The following is an 18,391-nucleotide window of genomic DNA, read 5'->3' as shown; positions in this document are numbered from 1 at the left end:
TCTGGGCATCATTTAAAACACGACTAGCATAATAAATGACGTGCAGAAGCTTGTCATGCCTCTGTCCCAATACTGCACCAATGGCGTGATCACTGGCATCACACATTAGCTCAAATGGTAATGTCCAGTCTGGTGCAGAAATAACTGGTGCTGTGACCAGCTTAGCTTTCAGCATTTCAAACGCCTGCAGACACTCTGTGTCAAACACAAATGGCGTGTCAGCAGCTAGCAGATTGCTTAGAGGTTTTGCGATTTTTGAAAAATCCTTTATGAACCTCCTATAGAATCCTGCATGCCCCAGAAAGCTTCTGATTGCCTTAACATTGGCAGGTGGTGGTAATTTTTCAATTACCTCTATTTTTGCTTGATCCACCTCTATTCCCTTGTTTGAGATTTTATGCCCAAGGACAATCCCTTCAGTCACCATGAAGTGACATTTTTCCCAGTTTAAAACTAGGTTGGTCTCTTGGCATCTCTTCAGAACAAGTTTCAGGTGATCAAGACAGGAGCTGAATGAGTCTCCATATACTGAGAAGTCATCCATGAAGACTTCCAGAAATTTTTCTACCATATCAGAGAAAATAGAGAGCATGCATCTCTGGAAGGTTGCAGGCGCATTGCACAGCCCAAATGGCATCCTTCTATAAGCAAACACTCCAGATGGACATGTGAATGTTGTTTTCTCTTGATCCTGGGGATCTACCACAATCTGGTTATAGCCTGAGTAGCCATCCAAAAAGCAGTAATAATCATGACCTGCCAGTCTTTCTAGCATCTGGTCTATGAATGGGAAAGGAAAATGATCATTTCTGGTGGCTGTATTGAGCCTTCTGTAGTCAATATACATGCGCCACCCTGTAACTGTTCTTGTAGGAACCAGTTCATTTTTTTCATTATGAATCATTGTCATGCCTCCCTTTTTTGGGACGACTTGGACAAGGCTCACCCAGGGGCTATCAGAAATAGGATAAATAATCCCAGCCTCTAGTAATTTGGTGACCTCTTTCTGCACCACTTCCTTCATGGCTGGATTTAGCCGCCTCTGTGGTTGAACCACTGGTTTAGCATTATCCTCCAATAAGATTTTGTGCATGCATCTAGCTGGGATTATGCCCTTAAGGTCACCTATGGACCACCCAAGAGCTGTCTTGTGTGTCCTTAGCACTTGAATAAGTGCTTCCTCTTCCTGTGGATTTAAAGCAGAGCTTATGATCACTGGAAAAGTATCACCTTCTCCCAGAAATACATATTTCAGGGATGGTGGTAATGGTTTGAGCTCAGGTTTAGGAGGTTTTTCCTCTTCCAGAGGAAATTTCAGAGGCTCTTTCATCTCCTCTGAATCCTCCAAATCAGGCTGAACATCTTTAAAGATGTCTTCCAACTCTGATTTGAGACTCTCAGCCATGTTGATCTCTTCTACCAAGGAGTCAATAAGATCAACTTTCATGCAGTCTTTTGATGTGTCTGGATGCTGCATGGCTTTGACAGCATTCAACTTAAACTCATTATCATTGACTCTCAGGGTTATTTCCCCTTGTTGGACATCAATGAGGGTTCGTCCAGTTGCTAGGAAGAGTCTTCCTAGAATGAGAGTAGCACTTTTGTACTCCTCCATTTCCAGCACTACAAAGTCAGTGGGAAAGGCGAATGGCCTAACTCTGACGATCATGTCTTCAATCACGCCTGATGGGTATTTAAGGGAGCCATCAGCAAGTTGGAGACATATCCGGGTTGGTTTAACTTCTTCAGTTAAACCAAGCTTTCTGATAGTGGATGCAGGTATTAAGTTGATGCTTTCCCCAAGATCACATAAAGCTGTCTTGGTGCAATTACCTTCTAATGTGCATGGTATCAGAAAACTCCCAGGGTCTTTAAGCTTTTCAGGAAAGCTTTCCAGAATGACTGCACTGCATTCTTCAGTGAGGAGAACTCTTTCAGTTTCTCTCCAATCCTTCTTATGACTAAAGATCTCTTTCATGAACTTGGCATAAGAAGGTATTTGCTCAAGTGCCTCTACAAATGGAATCTTTATTTCAAGAGTCTTGAGATAATCTGCAAAGCGAGCAAATTGCTTATCCTGCTCCTCTTTCCGGAGTTTTTGAGGATAAGGTATCTTGGCTTTATATTCCTCAACCTTAGTTGCTGTAGGTTTATTGCATACAGAAGTGGTTGAAGAAGTCTTTTTAGAGGGGTTGTCATCAGCACTTGTGTGTGTCTGATCCCTCACTGGCAATGGAGTGCCAGAGTTAGAAGCTGGAGTGACGTTAGACGCCAACTCCTTGTCTGTTCCTGGCGTCTGAACGGCAGAACTGTGCCCATTTTGGGCGTTCAGCGCCAGATCCTGCCCATTTTGGGCGTTCAACGCCAGATCCTTGCTTGTTTCTGGCGTTGAACGCCAGTCCTGAGCATGGTCTGGACGTTCAGCGCCAGCCTTCCACCCAACTTCAGGCGTTTTGGCGCCAGAATTATTTTTCCCTGGGCTCTTACTGTCCTCAGATGGATTTTGGGTGGTTTGCTAATTTCTTGGTTTCCTGCTGCTTTGAAGTGGGGTATTTAGTGCTTTCCCACTTCTTAGTTGAACTGCTTGGCATTCTTCTGTTATTTGTTTTGACAGCTGCTGCCTTGTTTGCTTTAATTGTACTTCCATGTTTATATTAGCCATCCTTGTCTCTTATAGTTTATCCTTGAATTCAGCTAACTGCTTTGTTAGAAAATCCAATTGCTGATTGAATTCAGCAGCTTGCTCTGCAGGACTGAGTTCAACAGTTACTGTTTTAACCTCTTCTTTCATGGAAGGGTCACTGCTTAAGTACAGATGCTGATTTCTAGCAACTGTATCAATGAGCTCTTGAGCTTCTTCAATTGTCTTTCTCATGTAGATAGATCCACCAGCTGAGCAATCTAAAGAGATCTGAGCTCTTTCTGTAAGCCCATAATAGAAGATGTCTAACTGAACCCACTCTGAAAACATTTCAGAGGGGCATTTTCGTAGCATCTCTCTGTATCTCTCCCAGGCATCATAAAGAGATTCATTATCTCCTTGTTTGAAGCCTTGGATGTCCAGCCTTAGCTGTGTCATCCGTTTTGGGGAAAGTATTGATTCAGGAATTTTTCTGTCAGCTGTTTCCATGTCCTTATGCTGGCCTTAGGTTGGTTATTTAACCACCTCTTAGCTTGATCTTTTACAGCAAACGGAAACAGTAATAGTCTGTAGACATCCTGATCTATTTCCTTATCATGTACTGTGTCAGCAATTTGTAAAAATTGTGCCAGAAACTCTGTAGGTTCTTCCTGTGGAAGACCGGAATACTGGCAGCTTTGCTGCACCATGATAATGAGCTGAGGATTCAACTCAAAGCTACTGACTCCAATGGAGGGTATGCAGATACTACTCCCATATGAAGCAGTAGAGGGGTTAGCATATGACCCCAGAGTCCTCCTGGACTGTTCATTTCCACTTAGATCCATAATGGAGAAAGGGAAATGATGTCAAATAAAAAATTTTTATTTATTTATTTATTTACTTATTTAGAAAATAAATAAATTAAAATAAAGTAAAAAAAAAGGTGAATATTTTCGAAAAAATTGAGGAGAGAGAAAGTGGTTAGGAAGTTTTGAAAAAGATATGATTTGGAAAAGATTTTAAATTTTGAAAAAAAATCTGAATTTTTAGAAAATAATTTTCGAAAATTTGTTTTAGAAATAGAGAAAAAAGATATTTTTGAATTTAGTGAGGAAAGAGAAAAATAATAAAATAGCACAAGATTTAAAATTTTTAGATCTAATGATCCTAGTTTTCAAAAATTTTGGAGGGAAAACACCAAGGAACACCAAACTTAAAAATTTTAAGATCAAGACACAAGGAAAACTCAAGAACACTTTGAAGACTCACAAGAACACAAGAACATGAAGGAAGAACACCAAACTTAAAATTTTTAGAAAACCAAACTAAAATTTTCGAAAAACACAGAAAAATCAACAAGAAAACACCAAACTTAAAGTTTGGCACAAAATTTAATAGAAAAATTATTTTTGAAAAATATTTTTAATAAAACTGGTGCCCAATCATCAAGAACATAAACCAACACTCTAGCCAATTGGGCAATAAATGTAACACTTGTTTTGAAGAAGGATATTTTTTTTTGAAAAGAAAATAAAAGACTCTGACCCAAAAGACAAAAATTTCCTAATCTAAGCAACAAGATTCACCGTCAGTTGTTCAAACTCAAACAATCCCCGGCAACGGCGCCAAAAACTTGGTGCACGAATTGTGAATCACACTTTTCACAACTCGTACCACTAACCAGCAAGTGCACTGGGTCGTCCAAGTAATACCTTACGTGAGTAAGGGTCGAATCCCACGGAGATTGTTGGTTTGAAGCAATCTATGGTATTCTTGCAATTCTTAGTCAGGAAGTCAATTATATTTATCAGTTGAATTGCGAATAAACAAGAGAGCATGAATTAAAGGTTACTTGTTATGCAGTAAATGAGAATATGTTGGAGTTTTGGAGATGCTTTGCCTTTTGAATCTCTGCTTTCCCTTTATCTTCTTCTTCACGCACGCACGTCCCTCCTATGGCAAGCTGTGTTGGAGGATCACCGTTGTCAATGGCTACCATCCTTCCTTTCAGTGAAAATGGTCCAGGTGCGCTGTCACCGCACGGCTAATCATCTGCAGGTTCTCAGTCGTACCAGAATAGGATTTACTATCCTTTTGCGTCTGTCACTACACCCAGCACTCGCGAGTTTGAAGTTCGTCACAGCCATCCAATCCCAGAATCCTACTCGGAATACCACAGACAAGGTTTAGACTTTCCGGATTCTCATGAATGCCGCCATCAATCTAGCTTATACCACGAAGATTTCGATTAAGAGATCTAAGAGATATTCATTCATTCTATGGTGGAACGTAAGTGGTTGTCAGGCACGCGTTCGTGGAGGAATGATGATGATTGTCACGTTCATCACATTCATATTGAAGTGCAAATGAATATCTTAGATAGGAACACGCATGTTTGAATGGAAAACAGAAATACTTGCATTAATTCATCGAGACACAGCAGAGCTCCTCACCTCCAACAATGGAGTTTAGAGACTCATGCCGTTAAAAGGTACAAAGTTCAGATCTAAAAATGTCATGAGATACAAAATAAATCCCTAAAAGTTGTTTAAATACTAAACTAGTAACCTAGGTTTACAGAAAATGAGTAAACTATAATAGATAGTGCAGAAATCCACTTCTGGGGCCCACTTGGTGTGTGCTGGGGCTGAGACTAAAGCTTTCACGTGCCTGGGGCTGTTTTGGGCATTCAACGCCAGCTTTGGATCCTTTTCTAGCGTTGAACTCCAACTTGCAACTTGTTTCTGGCGCTGGACGCCAGAATTGTGCAGAGAGCTGGCGTTGAACGCCAGTTTACGTCATCTATCCTTGAGCAAAGTATGGACTATTATATATTGCTGGAAAGCTCTGGATGTCTACTTTCTAACACAATTGGAAGCGCGCCATTTGGAGTTTTGTAGCTCCATAAATTCCATTTTGAGTGCAGGGAGGTCAGAATCCAACAGCATCAGCAGTCCTTTTTCAGCCTGAATCAGATTTTTGCTCAACTCCCTCAATTTCAGCCAGAAAATACCTGAAATTACAGAAAAACACACAAACTCATAGTAAAGTTCAGAAATATGAATTTTGCCTAGAAACTAATGAAAATAAACTAAAAACTAACTAAAACATACTAAAATCTATATGAAATTAGCCCCAAAAAGCGTATAAAATATCCGCTCATCATGCATCTTGTATTTGGCTTGTCTATTTGAATAATTGTTCCTATATGCTAATTGAACTAATTGTCTTAACTGTCCTCTCTGTTTGTATATTTCTTGTATTGTTTTTTCTATGCTTGATCAACTGAGAGATCCCTTATACTGGCGGTGGTGACATTGAGGGTTGTTCCTGATGTGGTACTGGCTGTAATTGTTCTCTGATTATATTTGTCTTGTACCGTTTGATGCCGATAATTGATTCTATTTTGAGACTAAGTTTTGATGGTGATTTGATTTGATTTGGGTCGGAGGCCGTAATACGATTTGATTATATGTTGGGCCGTAGGCCGTACTGGATTATGTTATGGGATATTAATTAAGTTTTGAAATTCTTATAACTAAAGAAGTGAACTTTGAATTTTGGATAATTAATTGTTAATGATTTGAATAGATTTATGATACGAGCGATAATCACTGCAGCTGAGATCAATTCCTTATTTTATATGTATCATCTTATGACAATTCTTAAAATCCTCTACTGAGAACCAGCAAGGACGATGTTCTCACCCCCTACAGATTTTTCTTTTCAGGACGGACAAAGAGTTTAAGGAGTTCTTTCTTCGCATCTGATTGTGTTGTATATTATTGTATATGTTATAGTTTTTCCTCGCCCTTGTTATTATATCTTTATAAGAGGGATATGAGTTGTAATGATATGTATGCTTATATTATTTATAAGTTACTTGTATACGAAGTCTGGTATGTCTATATGTAAATATGTATATATATATATATATGAGGATTGTGATTGAATTTGGTTATATATGCATGTTTGATTAAGAAAAAGTATCTTCCATTTTTTTAAGAAAACAGCGATACGATTTCGAGTCAATGGCTCCTATTCTATTATTAAATATATGGAAGTCATCGTAATATCCTTGCTATTAGAGTGGTGCAGCCGGAAGCGTGACATTCTGATAGTAAGGGTGTTATATGGTATCAGAGTAGTTTTTCCTGTAGAGCCTGAGAAATGGACTGACTATGCTTCAATTGTATACTTTGAGCGTCTGTTATATTGTAGGTCTTGTCCAGATGACGAGAGTTGTAGCTTTATGCACATGACTGTCTATTGATTAACGTCGTTAGTCTATCATTGCATACTTCATGGTATTAAGTTTGGCCAGCTTAACACTAATAGTTTATGTATATGAGAGCACTAATGGATTATCATAGATGAAATAGAAGTAATAGATAATGCTCATCGTGGGTATAGGAAACGATATATGTTGCTTCTCAAGGTTACTCGATTACTTATCTTATTCTTTCGTGGTTTACCTTGAAGTCTGATCCTTATTTGAGATTTCTTTCATGAAAAGTAAATTGATTCTTTTCCAACCCTATTCTTTTGTTCATATGCATTTTTGTTGATCTTAACTACGTATGTCAGCTAAAATTTCTTGGATATCTGCTTTGTGTTGTTTAAACTCCTCTTTTCGACTCATGTAATTCTTTGATGTAATTTTGGACTTGTTTGATGCATCAAAGTAAATCGTTGAAATCTTTGTGAACCTTGTCCTTCTTGCTTGTCCTTTCTTTGAGGTTTTGTATCTTTCTGAGTGACTCGAGATTTGTTTTGGTGTGAAGTGCGACCGTTAGATATAGCAACCGATATGTTAGTTCTTTAGGACACATTTTGTGGATGCAGAAGGTGAAGCTTGTGAGTATGCTACGTCACAGGATGTTGTGGAGCTTTTGTTTCACACAAAAGATTTTTTTTTTTGTCGATGTTAGACTTATGACCAGTAATGAGGTTTGCAAAGTGACTGATGAGATTGATAACTTTCAGATAAGTTGTTGATAAAGTATAGTTGAGAACTCTGGAGGTGAGCTATGATAAAGCTTGGGAAATTGAAAACTTAAGGCTTGACATGAAACTGGTTATTACCACAGATATATCGGATGTGTGCAACAGAAGAGAATAAGGAGATTATATAGTTGTTCTTGGGGAGTTATAAGCGAGTTGGATAGCGCCTAGTGCTTGATTAGTTGAGTAAACATGCGTGTTGGCCTATCAACCACATTGTTTTTGCAAAGACCTATCTTGAAAGTTTGCACCCTATTATGTTTCCTCAAGTTTTAATAAAGTGTTCAAAACCATGTGATATTTTGTGTATTACGTTAATTTTCGAGGACGAAAATTTTTATAAGTGAGGTAGGATGTAAGACCCCAGATATTTTGGAAATCAAATAATAAGTTATTTATGATTTATTTTTATTTATTCAAGATATTATTTTTAAAGATTTTTATATTAATTGATTATTTTCTTATTATTGGTTTAAATATTTAGTGATTGAAAAATAATGAGGATTTTATATGCTTTAATTTGAATATTTAGATTTTGAACTTTATTTATGATTTTAAAGGAAATTAATTTGATTATCTCTAATTATTGAATTAGAGTATTTATCTGAAAAGAATTTATAAGTTGATAATTAAATAGTATTTTTATAAATATTAGTGTTGGATTAAAATTGATTTTTAAATTACTCTATTACCTCTAATTTTATTAAAATTACCAAAATGACTCTTACCCCTTTTTAATTCAAAAACACTAACCTTAAAACTCAACACACACAACTCTAACATTTTCTTCCCAGCCGCCAACCCCCTCTTTACACACACAGGGAAGAGAGGAAAGAGTAGAGGAAGAGAGAAAGAGAATCGCGAAGAGAAGAAAGGAGACCTCACCGCCGCGCCCAACTCACTGTTGTGCCTCCGTCTCACGTGCTGCCACTAATCTGTCTTGGAGCCGCTGTCGAGCTCGTCCCGCCGTTGCCGCCAATGCTGACGATGAGAGAGAGTGAGAGATCGGGCAAAGAAAGAGAGCTCACAAGGGAGTTGCTGTTGGAGCCATTGCCGCACCTTCGTTGCCATTTTGCCATGGACACCCTTGAGCTGCTACTTTTCGTCACCGTCGATGCCTCTAGAGTCGGTCGCCACTACCATTGTCGATGATGTAAAGAGAAAGAAATGGGTCGCGATGGAGGAGAAGAACCAGAGGAGTGAGAACGAGCTCGAGGCGAGAGAGACAGCCGTGAAGAGGGAGAGAAAAATGCAATGGAGCTTGCTCTGAGCTACTGCCGTAGTAGTTGTCGCACCTTTAGCTACCAGGGGAGTCACTGTGGCCGCCGGAACTACCACCGGGACTACCGCTACTTGGTTCAGTAATTATTCCTTAGTTACAGTAAGCGTTTCGTTCTGGAACCCTTGAAATTTAGTATTCTGTGATATTTGTTAAAAATTATGAGGTTCTGATAATGTAGGGCCGAGTTCCGATTATTGCTTGTCGTGTTTAGAGTTGCAGTTGTTGTCGCGGGAGTGATATGGAGCTATAGTTGAGTCGCAGTTGAGGTATGGACACTTTTCTTAAACTCATTTTATTGTCAAGAATTGTTATAAATTGATATTAATACAAAAAAATATATTTTTGGTGATTATGTGAGTCTTATGGATTGATTGGATTATTTTGAAAGAATGTGATTGTTTACTTGATTGAATTCTTGATTGATTGAGTTGGCATTGTGATAGTTGATGAAAGCTTGATTTAGAAATCCGATTGGTATATTTATATTGAGAAATGAGTTACATTGAAAATATGGTTTATATATATTTATATTGAGGAATGGTTTGGTTTTGAAACTATTTCAGAAGACTGAGAATTTTGATTTATTTATTTATTTTGTTAAAGTTGGTTTAAATTGTGATTGGTGAGATTGGTTGCTTGAGTTCTAGACTTTATTGATTTTCTTGAGTTGAGTTGGTATTGTTATGATATTAGTTAAATGGAAATAATTTGAATGGTTGAGAGATATTTTGTTTGGTTTGGTTGGGACCAATGAAGAGTGGCAAAGTTCGAATTTTAGAAAAGATGATGCCGAAATTTTTATAAAAATTAGAGATATCATTTGAAGTGATTATTTAGAAAAATTTGAATTTAAGAATTATATTATTTAATTTTGATTTTGATTTATTAAGAAAAGAATTATATTTTGAGTTTGATTTATTAAAAAAAGAATGAATTGTGTTTTGAGTTTGAATTATTGAGAAAAGAATTGTGTTTTAAGTTTTATTTAAGAAAGGAATTATGTTTTGAGTTCGATTTGATATGAAAATACTTATGTTTTGAGTTTGATTAAAGAATTACCTTTTGAGAAATTTTGGTGAATTTACAGTATTTGAATTTGATTGGTGAAGAAAGATGATTTTTTAGTCTCGAAAAATTATTGAACTTGAGAATGAAGTTAAAAGTGGGTTTTATGCAATTGTTACAAATCTAAGAATTATGCTTTTGGGGATTTCAAGTGGAATTTGAAGAATGGATTATCGAGGTTAATTTGAAACACCTGGGCAATACATAAGGGTTGTGGTTCGTCCCACTTACTCTGGGTTAATGATTGAGACACCTGGGCAGTACGCAAGGGTTGTGATTCATTCCTCTTACTCCGGGTTAATGATTGAGATGCATAGGTAGTATGCAAGGGATGTGGTTGGTCCCACTTGCTCTGGGTTAGTATTTGAGATGCCTGGGTGGTACGCAAAGATTGTGTTTTGTCCCACTTACTCCGAGTTAAGTTTATAAACACCTGCCTGGGTAGTATGCAAGGTCGTGGCTTGGTTCTAGTACTTGCTCTGGGTTAAGCGGATAGTATGCAAAAGTTGTGGCTTAGTCCCACTTGCTCTGTGTGGTAGTGTTCTATGTCCAGGTTAGCAACTGGATGTGTCAGGTTCTGGCAAAGCAATTGATACGTGAGCTCATGGCCAGTAGGATAGACATACATCATTTGCATTTGTGTGCACTGTTTGGGTGTGCATCTTATATTTGGCTTGCCTAATTGAATAGTTGTACCTATATGATAATTGAACTAATTGCCTTAACTGTCCTCTCTATTTGTGTATTCCTTGTATTGTTTTGTCTGTGCTTGAACAATTGAGAGATTCCTCATATTGGTAGTGGTGACGCTGAGGGTTGTTTCTGATGTGGTACTGGCTATAATTGTTCCCTAATTGTAATTGCCTTGTACCGTTTAATGCTGGTATTGATTTTGTTTTGAGACTGAGTTTTGATAGTGATCTGATTTGAGTTAGGCTGGAGGCTGTGTTTTGACTTGATTTGGGCCAGAGGCCGTAACAAGATTTGATTATATGTTGGGCCGGAGGCCGTAATTGATCATGTTATGAGATATTAATTGAGCTTTGAAATTCTTATAACTAAAGAAGTGAACTTTGAATTTTGAATAATAAATTGTTAATGTTTTGAATAGATTCATAAGACAAGTGATAATCACTGCAGTTGAAATCGAATCTTTTATTTATATGTATCCTCTTATGACAATTCTTAAAAACCCCTTACTGAGAACCCTGTAAAGGACGATGTTCTTATCCCCCTACAAATTTCTCTTTTTAGGACGGACGAACAGTTTAAGGAGTTCTTTCTATGCATCTAGTTGTTTTGTATATTATTGTATCTATTATTGAAAGTTCTTGATGACCTAGAGAAGGGGGGTTGAATCGATGGCCTTCTTTTAACTTGATTGATAAAGCATCAAAACCAGAACTTATAACTTAGCTTCTGTTTGATCTGCGTATTGGATTATACAGAAGACAATTTCATTTTGTCTCATGAATCGTGAAAAGCAGAATCAGAGCAGAGAAGAAGAAGATAACACAGTAATATATCCTGGTTCAGTTGCCTAGTGCAATACAACCTACGTCCAGTCTCCACCACAATGTTGGTGGAATTTTTACTATCTTTTCAAGTATTACATACACCAATCCTAAGGTCTCAACATAATCCTATCAAAGACACATCAAGTTTCAACATAAACTTGACTTGGCTATGTAACTACCTAGAATCAACACACTAAGTGTTTATCCAACTTAGCAAGGGATACCTCTCAGATACATGACACAAAATAGAAAAACAACCAAAAGAAATCTGAAATCACTCTTGACTTTTCTCTTCACGTATTTCTCCCAACCTTTTTTCTCAATGACTTTTTCTCAATGTATCTCTTTCTTGCCTTTTACTACTGAATGAATACAAAGAAAGATATAACATTGAAATAGAAATACAAACAGTAAACAATGAAGGAGATGATGATTCACAGCCTTTATGTTATAAGTTAAACCGGATTCAGCTCTCTCTGATGAAGCTCTCCATCTTGGCTGAATGTTTCTTTGATGTAAAAACACTGTCCAAGATATTGAACTCTCACAGGGAAGCTCTTAAGGAAACTTAGATTCTGGTTCTCTCTCCTTCCTTGCAATCTAAAGTGATTTTTCTATTTGTATTAGCTCTGTTTCTCAGCCCGAATTTTCTTTACAAGTCAGCTTCTTGAATTTAGAGCTAGTTGAGGTCTTTTTTCTTCTTTCTTCCATCAGCCCCAAAAATCAGATTTAAAATCAGAGACAAGTAATACAACTTTCTTGAAAACAGATCCTCGATGGATTTGATAAATCCAAACCTTTGATCTTGTGCTTTGACTCCAAGAAACAACATTACCCATTGATTTATAGCAGAAAAAAATTGCCTCCATTTTTTTTCATATTTTCCGAAATGGTAGTGAAGAGGGAAGAAGATCAAACGATTTTCTTGCATGTAAATAGAAACAAATTACCTTTTTCTTTTGATTGTGTTTTGATTAGACAACTGCTTTTCTTTCTTCTGATTTGGTGCCTAATGAAAAGTAGAGCAACTTTTTCTTCTTACATGTATGGTGATAGAATGAGAAAGTGAGTTCCTCTTTCTTCTTTGGGTATTACCCGAAGCAACAAACCCTCTTTTCTTTTCTGAATTATGCCCTAATGAGCAACACTCTACCAGTAGCAAGCTTTGTTTCCTTCAATTAAGGCCATGGGCTTCACAATGAACTTGGCTTTGTTTTGCTATCCAAGGTGCAAGCTTAATGGGCTTCTTATTTAAACTTGGGCCTGTATCACTAATAAACACATCAAACCAAATTGGGCTATTAACTCAACTTCAATATGTTTGTCATCATCAACTATTTGTTATTATTTACTAAACTCAACAATTATAGTTTTTCCTCGCCTTATTCTTATATTTTTGTAAGAGGGATAGGAGTCGTGATATATAATACTTGTGAGTTATTTGTATAAAGGACTCCTATATATGTATGAAGTGTTGTGATTGATATATATATATATATATATGTACGTTGTTAAGAAAATGTATTTCCGGATTTTCGAAGAAAAGTTTATACGGTTTCGAGTTAAAGGCTCATATCTTATTATTAAATATATGAGAATCGTCGTAATATCCACGCTATCAGAGTGGTGCAGACGAAAGCGTGACATTCTAGTAGTAAGGGTGTTATATCACCAGACCACTTAGGGACCTAGTTTTTTTTATTTCTTCCTTATCTTTTCTAATCTACTACGTTGTATTGGAGGTAGAATTCCAATGTTCGAATTAAGCTTGACTTTGTTCCTGGCTATAGACCTCATAGCATACATCCTAACTTCTTCCAAGAGTGTGATGATAGGCTTGGCTCTAGCTTCTTTGATCCTAAAGTTGAAAACTTCACAAACATTATTGCAAGTGTTGTCTATTTTAGGTGCATTACTAAAGAAAGCCCGGCTCCAAGAGTCTCTAAGTCACTTGTTTAAATAATTCCAAGCATCCTTATTAAGCCTTTCAATCTTGGTCATCCCTTCAAGGAATCCTTCTTGAGTAGTAAACCATGCACACTCCCACAGTAGGCCTCTAAGCTTGAGATCCTTTCATTGCTTATTGAAGTTTCCCCATAAATGCCAAACACAGAATCTGTGATGGACATTTAGGAATATCTCCTGAACTGCATGGATAAGGCCCTGATTCAATAAAAACAATAGTCAATAAGTTTGTTATCGAGCATCAGAATAGTCCCTAAACTTGCATAAGTGACTTCAAATTGGTCCCTACTATATCATATACTTATCGAATTAGTTCTAATCCTTATGAGCAACACATTGTTCAACATCTATAAGCAGTTCATAATAACAGCGGTTCCATAATAAAAAAAATCTTCATTCATAGAATTTATGAATAACAAGAAAATGAATAATTAAACAGCAGCCAAAATCTAAACAGTAGTCCAATAACAGCAAACCATAATCACAGCAATCTAATAATTAAACAACAGTTCCATAATAGTAGAGCATTATTCATATAATTTATGAATAACAAGGACATGAATAAGTAAATAGAGTCCAATAATTAAACAATAACCTACTAATAACAAGCAAACTTAGAGTATGAAGAATTCAATAATTAATTATATACCTTATGCATATCTGATATAAAACACTACTTGTTTTGTTTATAATCTCCCAAATCTTAATGAAGTAATTCCAAGAACAACTTTCCAGTTGTCAGTGTTTTCAACAGGGACAATTGCATAGGTAATCACATATATGTGATTGTTTGAATCTTGGCCAATAGAAGATAGGATTAGACCACCATGATGAGTCTTCAGAAAAGCTCAATCAAAGCCTATAAGAGGTCTGCAGCCAACCTTAAATCCTCTTTTACACCCATCAAAATAAATATACATCTTCTCAAAAATTGGATCATCAGCAGGGTTGGGCTGAGGCATAACACTAATTATCACAGTAGAGCCTGGATTACTCTTCAGCAGTGTCAGCCCATAATCCCTCACCATCCCATATTAGGCAGCAGCATCTCCATACATAATAGTCCTAGCATCTCCTAAAGCCCTTGTTAGTGAGAACTTGTCTAGATCCAAATCACACTTTGTCTTAAAATATTGTGCAGCCTCAAAGTGTTTTAGATTAGGATACTTTCTTAGCTTCTTCACCAATTTGTAAGCAAGTCACTTCCTATTAGCCAGTCTATTTTTGGTCTCTCTTGGACATGTGTGGTCATTCATGAAGGTCTTGATCTGACAGCAATTGCCCTTACTGTTCCTAGAAGCATAAACAATCCAACCACAATCATCATCCTTACACACAGCTCTCATCCTTATACTATCATTCTTCTTAAACCAGATCCTCCTACCCTCCTGAATACAATACTCACGTACAGCCTCTTTGAAGTCCATCTTTGTATTAAATATCATTCCAACCCCAAGCTTAATCTCTCCAAACCTCCCTCCTTCTCTGAACACAGAAAAGACCTCATCCAAATCACCCTCCTCCAACTCATCCTAAAAATTCAGAGGAGTCCTCATTTTTTCTAAGTGCCATGAATCTCCACCATCAGATTCTTCATAAGCTCCATCCCCAGCCTCATAAAACGGTGCCATATCGCCAAATTCAAGAATTGGTCCAAAACATTTTCATCATCTTCAGAGCCAGAGTCTGCACACACCATTCTATTATCCTCTACCATGATTGACCTCTTCTGTCTAATTAGCTTGGTAGCTGCTGTATTGCTAAATCTAACATCATTCTTGTGGGCAGATTTCTTGACAGCCACTCCATTATCCTCACTTTCATCATCCTCAAGACCAGGCTTGTATGATTCATCCTCCACACTATCATAATTGTCATGACTGTTCGAAAATTCATTTGAACTTGACAATATCACTGTCATAATTTGGGCATGTTTACCCTTAACAGATGATCTTCTTAGAATGATATTAGCAGCTGTTCTTATTAAAGGTCTCCAAGCATGTATTGCTACACTTTTTTCTTTCTGAAGGTCTCTCTTTGGTGGATCAGACTTCTTGGATCCTTTTGGGTTGGGCTGACTAACAGTTTTTACGGTGGATTAGGCCTTTGTTTTTGGTGGTAGATTGGACTGACTAGTAGTTTTTGTAGTGGGTTGGGCCTTTAATTTTGGTTGTGGGTTTGATGCACAAACAGATTTTACAATGGTTGGATTTTTAGTTTTGGTGTTGGATTGAATTTACTACTAGGCTTTATTGTGGGAATTGGTTTTGGGGTGGAGCTAGCATCTTCAGAATTTACTGGTTTTTGTGTGGAACAAGTTGTGTGGATTGGTTCTGGACTTGGCTTTGTTGTGAAATTTGATTTTGGGCTGGAGCTATTCAGGTTTGTGTTGGAAATTGGTTCTAAGATCATCAACTCCTTTCCTCCAGACACTAGTTCTTCTTCTTCAATGAAAACAGGTTCAGAAACTCCATGCTTATAATACACATGGATAATTCCTTTGTTTTTTTTAGTATGAAAACACATCTCCATGAGCTCTTTATCATGTGTGATAGCTCGAAGACCACTCTTTATATGCCTATCAAGAACCAATCACCAGCATTTAGTCACATTGTCATACCCAATGTGCTTTTGGTAGTCCCAAATTGAGAAGACATCCAGTGTGTCTACATCAAGTCCAGGCAACTCAAAAATTTGTCCTCCACCGTAAGACACACTTCCATCCGGCTCTGTGTTAAATGACCCTCTATAGTGATATATGATAATAATGAAAGGATTATCCATCTACAAATTGAACAAAAATTCATGTTTAGGCTCAACATCATCAATAACATTATTAAAATCACAAGAAAAACATAAACCCCTCCTTTCAACAGTAAATATATTCAACCCTAGACCACATTACCACTAACACATCAAACTCAAACTATAACAATCTTGAACATCAATCAGGCATAACAAATAATATTTAATCAAACAATCAACTTTACCCTAGCCAACAAGAAAACTAGTTCTCATCAAACCCTACCACAAATCGCAGAACAGCAACATGCAAATCCACAGAAAAAATCATAAACAATCATATTTAACTACGAAAATAAATACATTAACAATATTAACCAAAAACAAAGCATCTCCTATGGCTTCTTCTCTTCATTTATGCTTACCTTTGTTATGAAATTTCTTCTCTGATAGACCCTGTCAATGTTGACGACGACGCAGCTAACCGTGGAGACTAGTCGTTCTCGAAGGGAGTCCTTGCAGTAATGGAACTCAGCACAGTGCCATTGAAGAACGAGGAGAACAAAGGTGTTTGATTCTATTGTGGGAGGGAGAAAAAACGTTTGATTAGCGTTTTAGAGATGAAGAAATCAACGTCGTTTGGCACAACTTAGGCGCCAAATCCAATACTACGTCGTTATGGGCTTGCCAGTGTGTCATATAGGAGTCCAGATCAGTTTTTCGGTGGCGCAGACAGATGGAATGTGCATGAAGGATGACTCTGGGTCTCAGAGTGCAACTTCAGGGATGAAAATGGGTAATTATTAACTTCAGGGACTACTTTGAACTTCGAGTGTAATTTTAGGGATCACTTTGAGACTTAACTCGGATGATTTCAATACTAAATTTAATAATAAGGACTATTTTAAATTGAAAAAATATTAAAGATAATTTTAATTTGATTTAATTACCCTGTCGGTCTCTATAATTTCACTGACTTTTCGATTAGGTCCCTAAACTTTTTTTTTTCCGATTGAATTTCTATATTATATCAGATTTTGTAATTAAGTCCCTGCCATGACGAAAATGTTGTAATTAATGAAAAATTTCATTAAACAGAACGAATATACCTAACACTTGACTGAATATTCTGTATAGTTTAACATAATATTTTATTAATTCTAATATTTTTATTACAGTAGAGACTTAATTACAAAATCTGATATAATATAAGGACCCAACTAAAAAAAAATAAAAAAAATAAAAAAATCTAATTAAAAATTCGATAAAATTATAAAAATCGACAGAATAAATAAATCTTTTCATTTTTACTCCAAATCATAAGAACCAAAAGATTATTTATATATGTATATATATATTATATATATTGCGTTCATATATATGGTGTCATATCTATATATTCCATGCGACTATGAGCCTAAGCTATGACAATACTAAAGTAAAATAAATAAACAATAATAGACATTGAGCTATCTATCTATCTACATTTTTTTTATAAACATATTGCTCCTAGCTTTTCCCGAAAGGAGAAATGAGACAAGAAGAAAAAGAAAATCCTCCAATTACTAAACTACAAATTTTCTATGATAACATGTAAGAATTTTGACGTTTTTATTTTCCACTTTTTCCTTGATATTAAAAATTGAGATCATTGAAGAATAGAATTTTTTAAAGAAAAAAACGAAATTGTCAAAAAATTCGGAGCGAATCAACAAACACTGTATGTTTGTTGTACCTATCAAAAAGTTGAGAGAATATTTTAATTAAGAATGATGATAATAACTATGTTAAGGTATACTATGAGCCTATGACAGATTATCCCATTACAATTAGATAGGGACAAGATTGTGGTGTAGAGGCATATATAATTGATTGAGCAAAAGGAAAAAAAGTTTCTATAAATAATCTTACTAACTTTATTTAGATAAAAAAAAAAACAATCCTCTTCATTTTGTCATTTAATTATATAGATAACTTAGTAATTTTGTTTCCACTCATCTCAAAAGTTTAAGTTGATTTTGGAGTTCATTAAATATCAAACTTTTGACCTTTCGGATCTAGAATTCTGATACCATGTCATGAAACCATTCATCCCAAAAGCTTAAGCTGATAGGAAAAAGTAACACTAATGGTTATATCTCTAATATTGAATTGAACATCCCTAAATTTCTATTGTACATATTGTACAAATAT

Source organism: Arachis hypogaea, chromosome 12 (genome assembly GCF_003086295.3).
Source record: "Arachis hypogaea cultivar Tifrunner chromosome 12, arahy.Tifrunner.gnm2.J5K5, whole genome shotgun sequence".
NCBI lineage: Eukaryota > Viridiplantae > Streptophyta > Magnoliopsida > Fabales > Fabaceae > Arachis > Arachis hypogaea.
Note: the sequence above shows the minus strand (reverse complement) of the source record.